Raw genomic sequence first — 8,182 nt, 5'->3', positions numbered from 1 at the left:
ATGGTTCTGGGTTCAGCCCCATTACGCGACGCCTTCGTCTTCTACTAGAGCCTCAGGCCAACCAAAGCCTTGTGAGTGAATTTGGTAGACGGAAACTGTGTGTGTGTTTGTGTTTGTCCCCCCGATGGTGGCATGTATATACATAATATTATTGTTCTTTCTTGCGAAATATATAGAATTACTTTAAAGAAGTGTTCGGGTCGAAACAAGTAAAAGAATAAAAGAAAGAATATATATATATATATGCGCATATTTTTACTTTTATATACATATTTATATTTATTGCATATCTTTTACTTTTTTATATTTATATATAACTAGCAGAGATACCCGGCGTTACCCGATTACATTCAATTGGAGAATTAGACTTTTCTGTTATATCTTCTGTGATGAACTGGAATATCTATGTTTCGAATTTCATCAAAATTGCAGATGAGGGTTATTTCAATCTTTACACACCCTAAAAAATTGTAATCGTGCCACATGTATCCCATAATCAATGTTACCATCTGGGGACTATGTGTGACCGAGTGATAATAAAAAGACTGAAAGGAGGTCTGCAATCAAATAAATTTTACTCTACACTTTGCAACTGAATCAGTGGAGGCAAAGATGCCTCTCATTTACTTGACAATTTATGCAGTGTGTATGTCAAAGCAAACTGTTACACTGTTGTACCATTGAATTACAAATAATGCTCATCTTTTATGCTCGGGTAACCCTACAGCTTCCAAGAGCACAACTGTATTCATTTTTGCTTAGATAAAATGACAAAATTGTAGTTGTTAAGTCCCCATGGAGGGGTTTTTCTAACTTTGTAAGATGAAATTTTATTTGTGTCTAATGTCTATGGTTAGAATCTATGGTTAAAATTTCATCAACAGCAAAAATATATGAATTGTCATGGGTGTTATGGCCCTTATGCATAGAATATAATTTCCAAATTTCATAAAGATCCATTCAGTACTTTTGACCAAGTTTTGGATCATAAAAGAAATTACTAAAATTTGGGATTTAAGGCTCCCATTAGGGTGTTTTATATATATATATATATATTATATATATATATATAATATATATATATATATATATATATATATATATATATAATATATATAGATAGATAGATAGATAGATAGATAGATAGATACACACACATGCACACATACAAAGATAAATTGATAGATACAACTGAGTGAGCAAACAAAAATATGAGACACAGCCTAGTGCTTTTTTATGTTGATAAGCTTAGTACTTACTCTATTAGTTTGTTCTTGTGAAACCAGTAAGTTATGTGGATGTAAATAAGTGAACAGCAGTTGTGAAGCAGTGATGAGGGCGAAACACAGAGACAAAGACACACACATACACTTACATATATACATACACATATATACGATTTATTTGTTACAGTTCCTGTCTACGAAATCCATATATATTGTTGGCATCCTTTTTGTCTCGGGAGACAATGGAGTTGCGCATAAAATAATCTTGTCCGGCTTTTACATTTCATGTCCTAATACATCTCTTGCTGTGGCTGTGTAGTCCTATCCGGGACAAACACTCCCTCTGGCAGGTGCCGTAAATGTAGCGAAGACTTTGCCTGACTGGTTGTAATGTCATAGTTTCTTGTTGACGTCTTTTCTTGTCTTTCCATTTCTCCTTTCTCACTGTGTCACTCCTTTGTGTTCCCTCTTTCACGGTACGTCGCCAATCTCCACGGTTGCTGGCAACTGCTTCCCAGTTGGTAATATTGATGTTGCAGGCATTCATGTCCTTTTGCAAACATCCTTGTATCGTAAGAACGGTCTTCCCACAGACCTAGTGCCCCTAGCAAGCTCTCCGTTGAGTATGTCCTTGGGGATTCTGCCATCTTCCATACGGCTAACATGTCCAAGCCATCTCATACGTCTTTGTGTGAAGAGTGCAAACATGCTTGGTATTCCTGCTTGCTTGAGGACATCTTTGTTAGGGACATGATTCTGCCATTTGATGCGATGGATTTTCCGGAGACAGCGCAGGTGAAAGATATTTAGGCGACGTATGGCGTCGTATGGCGTGTGTATGGCGTCAAAGTCATACAGTAGAGTGCTAAGTACACATGCCTGGTAAATCTTCATTTTTGTGGTCTTGGTCAGCTTATTGTTGTCCCATGCGCGTTTGGTGAGTTGGGCCATCACAGCAGCTGCCTTGCCAATGCGTATATTGAGCTCAGCATCAAGGGATAGGTTGTAGGTGACGGTAGAGCCAAGATAGGTAAACTTCTCCACCTCCTATACTCTGTGGTCTCCAATATGTATGTTTGGGATGTCCGATGTAGCCTGACCCATGATGTTGGTCTTCTTGAGGCTGATAACTAAGCCAAAGTTGCCAAATGCTTGCTGAAAACAGTTGCTGAGCCTTCGTAGGGCTTCTTCTGTGTGTGATACCAGAGCGGCATCATCAGCAAATAGCATCTCCTTGATCAGGATGCTTCTGAAATTTTGGTCTTGGCACGCAGACGCGAGAGATTGAACAGTTCCCCATCACTTCTACTGTGCAGAAACACTCCATCATCTGATGTCTCAAAGGCATGTGACAGCAGCAGCGTGAAGAAGATGCCAAATAATGTAGGAGCAAGGACACAACATTGCTCTACCCCATTTTTTATTTGGAAGGCGGCTGATGTTGAACCATTGTGCTGTATGGTGCCTTGCATATTAGCATGGAACGATTTGATGATCCTCAGCAGCTTTGGTGGACCTCCGATTTTTTGGAGCAGGATGAAGAGGCCTTTTCTACTTACCAAGTCAAAGCCCTTTGTCAGATCAATGAAGGCCATATATAATGGCATGTTCTGCTCTCTGGACTTCTGAAGTTGGCGTATGGAGAATATCATGTCAATAGTTGATCTGCTTCTAAAGCCACACTGCGATTCTGGATAAATTCGAGAAGCAATTAGTTGCAGCCTGGACAGGATAATGCAAGCAGAGGCCTTTCCAACTGTGCTTAGAAGAGATATTCCACGGTAATTGTTACAATCATCACGGTCACTTTTATTTTTGTAAAGCGTAATGATGTTAGCATCCCGCATATTCTGAGGGACTGTACCCTCTTACCTGCACTGACACAGAAGCTCATGAATGTGCCGAAGCAGGATGGTGTTTTTGCCGGTTTTGATGATCTCTAAGGGGATGCCGTCTTTCCCGGAGCCTTGTTACTTGCTAGGGAGTCAATAGATTTGGTGAGCTCTGCTATAGATGGCAGACTGTCAAGTTCACACATGACTGGCAAGATCTTGACACCCTCGATTGCAGCCTCAGCTACCGTGGTCTCTCGTGAGTAGAGATCCTGGTAGTACTCCATCCATCTATCCATTTGCTTGCTTTGGTCCCTGATGAGATCTCCAGTAGTTGATTTCAGAGGGGCTGAGGTATTTGCGGATGGACCGAGGGCCTTCTTCAAACCGGCATACATCCCACAGGTGTCGCCACTGTCAGCAGCTGACTGGATACTCTGACAGATTTCCTTTCAATACCCATTTGCATAGCGTCTGGCAGTCAGTTGGGTTTTATTTCTTGCCTTTCTGAGTTCTTCGTGTGACTTTGTAGAAGAACCACTCTTGTATTGCATCAGAGCTGTACGCTTTGCTTCGATAACTGGTTCCAGCTCTGAGAGCCCAGCACTGAACAAAATCTGGGTTTTACCTTTCTCTCATTCCGAAAGCATCTATTGATGTGGTATACAAAGCTTCCCTGATATAATTCCACCTACTTTCAGCAGAGGAGGTTGGGCAGCTACTGAGGGCAACCTTGATAAAACAGCAAAACATTGTCGCAGTGTAGGGTTCGAGGTTCTGGCAGTGTTAATGCGTGGTTGGCTAATTTTCTTGGAGTGATGGACTTTTTAGGCAGAATCCTCACCCTTCTTATTAGTGAATGATCTGTCTCACAATCCGCGCTACGGGTCAGTTGAACAGAATTCAGAAAGGATCTTCGTGTAATGATGAGATCCAACTGATGCCAGTGGTGAGATCTTGGATGTCTCCAAGATGCCTTGTGGGATGTCTTGTTGGGAAAGAATGTGTTGGTGATGCACAGGTTATGGTGTGCAAAATTCAAGTAGTCTCTGGCTATTGTCATTCATGTTGCCAATACTAAAACACATACACTTACATATATACATACATATATATACGATTGATTTGTTTCAGTTCCTGTCCACGAAATCCATATATATATATATATATATATATATATATATATATATATATATATACACGTATACCACACACCACACAAAGATAAAATTGATAGATACAAACTGAGTTGGCAAACAAAATGTGAGACACTGCGTACAGCTTTTTAAATTTTGATAAGCCTGGTACTTATTCTATCAGTTTCTTCTTGTGAAACCAGTATGTTATGGGGATGTAAATAAACGAACACCAGTTGTGAAGCAGTGATGAGGGAGAAACACAAAGACACATACACAGACTTACATACATACATACATATATATACGATTGATTTCTTTCAGTTTCTGTCTACAAAATCCACTGACAAGGCTTTGGTTGGTCTCAGGCTATAGTAGAAGACACATGCCAAGTTACCACACAGTGGGACTGAACTGAGAACCATGCGTTTTGGAACCATAAGAATACTTATGCATAAATCTAAAATCTTAAATAATTTCTTTGTTATTGTAGTATATATCAGTAAAAAATGGAATATTCCCAAAATTGCATGATTAACTAAATGATTTCCATTTCTTATTTAAACGTGGCAATCCTCTTGAAAAAAAATCATTGTGAACCCGATAGGATGTGGGTAGTAATAAAATCAACTGAATACTCGTCATGTAGTGCCTTACTGCTTTCTGCTGGATAAGGAACCCTGAGGAAGGAGGGCTGAATTTCGAATACTTCGTACAACAAACGGCTGCAGGTTAGGAAAAAAATTTAATCGCCTCTTTCAATTTAGGTTTTCATTTTTCATGTTTTTATTTGTATTTCATTGTTATGTTTATATTGGGTTGTCCGGAAAGTTCGTTCCGATTTTTAAAGGAAAATACATGGTCACTAAATACTCTTCCCAGAATTGGGGTGGTTTCAAGGCAAATAATTCATCAAGGTATCTTTTTACGTCATCTAAGAATTGAAATTTTCACCATTAAGACTATTCTGCAGAGACCTGAATAAGTGGAAATCCGAAGGAGTAATATCTGGTGAATATGGAGGGTGGGGTAAGTCACCCCAGCCAAGCTGCAGCAATTTTTGTCTGGTTCCCAAAGCATCAAATGCCGATAATGAATTTTTCTCATCTTTTAATTTAAAGGGTTACAGAATTAACACAGGTTATTGGAACATAAACCTTCTTCCACGAAAAGATAGATTAAACTGTGCTCCAAATGGAGGTGTAGTCAAATCCTATTTTATGGACTCAAACATGTTCTAAAATAAGTCGAAAGATAAGCTACTATAAATCTGCAAGAACTTTCCGGACAACCCAATATTTCTATATTTTTATGTGAAATTCTTATATAAATATGTGGATATTCGTATGGAATAATACCTCATGTGCTACATCTGAATTTTCTTGTCTGAATGTTTTAAGACAAATATCCGAAATTTTTATCGTATACCACATTTTATTAATACTTAGCTCATATACGGAGACAAAAATGTTGTACTATATACTGCAGGTTATCTCCATTAAAATTATATTTAGCATTAGAATTCTTCAAGTTGTATAAAAATGGTTATTGTCGGCATCATTCGAAAGCGAAATAAATTTTGCATAAGGTGTAAAAGATAAAAATAATTTGTATGGTGTTAGTAACAAAATATTTTGTAAGAAATAGAACTTTTATCGTCTGTCTTAAATATATTTTCGCCAGTGTATATATCTCAGGTCATCCCATAAGTTCTGTCTGAATTTTGGATAAAGAATACAAGTGGTCAAATGTTATATTTAATGTACTTTCCCTAATTATCTATGACTTACTTCCATCTATTTACAAGCTTTTTAATCCCATCAACGTAAAACTCTTTTGGTTTGAAAGCGAAGAACTCTGAAATGTCGGGTTCGACCTCCCCCTGGCTTGCGAAAGTTGTATCCCCCTACTAATTCTGTAAACTATGAAACAAATGGTATCCTGAAGGAGTAAGGTCGGGAGAATAAGTTGGATGAAGAAATTTTTCCAAACCGACCCCTTCGATCTTCTGTGATGTGATCTTTGCAGTGTGGGGTTGCGCATTGTCCTGATGAAACATCACTCGTTTTCGGCTCACTAAAGCGGCTCTTTTTTCCTTCAAAGCTTGGTTCAAACGCTCTAATTGCTGACAGTAGACTTGAGCATTGATTGTTGCATTAGGTGGTAACCATATAAAGTGAATTACGCCTTTGCAATCGCACCAGATAGAGAGTAGACCTTTTTCCCATGAAGTTCCCTTCTCGGTTGTGGTTGAGAATTTCCCTTTTACCAAGCCACTGTTTACGACGTCTAACATTTCGATAGAAAATCCATTTTTCATCACAAGTCTATCGAAAAAGGGTGAAATGAGTTTGCGAGAATGGAGAGAAGAGCAGATGCCAACTCGGGATTTGCGGTTGCTTTCGGACAATACATAAGGCACCTATTTTCCAAGTTTAGGAACCTTTCCACGTTGTTGAAGATGACGATGAACTGTTGTATGGTTTGAAGTAAGCTTTATTGTCAATTCTTCAACTGATAATGACGGATTTTTCTTCAAGTAATGCCTCAAGGAGCTTGTCAAACTCAACTGGACATCCTGTTCGATATTCATCTTCAATTTTGCAGACGATCTCCTGCAAGTTCTTTCATTCGAGCACTTTGCTATAAACTGAGTGTATGTTTCGAGTCACTTCGGCATCAGAGTTACCTTTATTGTACTCATAAAGAATTATATGTGCCTTAAATGCTCCTTGGATACTTCCATGTTGAAAGGGTTTTAATCAAAGCAATTTTAGGGTGTCCACGAAGTCTGGGTTTATGGAATAAAATCATAACATAAGAAATAATAATTTTCCTTTTTTACTTTTGTTTAAATTAAATAAAAAAAATACTTTACTTTTCTAAATTTATTTGTTATTTTTTCTACAGATGATCGAATGATGGCTCTGTCTAAAGAAGAAAGAATCCCAGATCGAATGATGAATCTGTCTAAAGAAGAAAGAATCGAGTTAGTATTATTAAGTGGACGAGAGGGATGGTCTTATCGCAAAATTGCGGAAGAATTTAATCTTCCACACCCTTGTAGGCAACCTATTTATTTTACTGCCGTCAGGAAATTGATCAAGAAATTTAAAGAAACAGGCAGTGTTTCGGATAAACCCCGTTCCGGGCGACCAAAGACTTCAGATGAAACTAAAGAGGCTGTCGAGGCTAAAGTTTCTGCTAGCTCCCCCCAAAATCACTTCGTCGGACATCTACGGTGTTAGGTGTTCCAAAACCAACCATCCACAAAATGCTGGTTGAGGAAAAGTTTCATCGATACAACCTACAGATATTGCATCACTTAAATTAAGACGATCCTGATAGACGAATAAATTGGATGAAAATATCAATTTTACGAAAAACTTTGTGTTGTTCAGTGACAAAGCTACGTTTTATGTAAATGGTGAGGTCAACAGACAGAATCTTCTATACTGGTCTCGAGGTAATCCAAACAGCAAGACAGCAAAAAGGTGATGGTGTTGTGTGGTTTTTGGAAAGCTCATGTTCTAGGACCCTTCTTCATTGAACATGTAACGGATGAGACTTATGCAAATATATTGAGAGACAAATTAATATCTTAAATTGAGCGCCTAGGCGAGGACCTTCCGAATTGGTTTCAGCAGGATGGGGCCCCTACCCATTTTGCCACAACTGTTAGAGATTGATTTAATGAGACTTTTCCTCCTCACTAGATTGGAAGAAGGGGTCATATGGAATGGTCCTCTCGTTCACCAGACCTTTCTCCCCTTGATTTCTTTTTCTGGGGTATGTTGAAAGAGAAAGTTTACTCAATAAAGATTACAGATTTAAAACACACGAGAGAACGCATTACCAGTCAGTGTGCTTAAATTGATGGCAATATAGACTTATTTAATCAAGTTCACCTGAATTTTGCAAGGCGCATCAAGTTATGCATTGAAAATGATGGAAATCACTTTGAAAATATTATTTATTATAATTAAAT

Source organism: Octopus sinensis, linkage group LG29, assembly GCF_006345805.1.
Source record: "Octopus sinensis linkage group LG29, ASM634580v1, whole genome shotgun sequence".
Lineage (NCBI taxonomy): Eukaryota > Metazoa > Mollusca > Cephalopoda > Octopoda > Octopodidae > Octopus > Octopus sinensis.
This window is presented reverse-complemented; position numbering follows the sequence as displayed.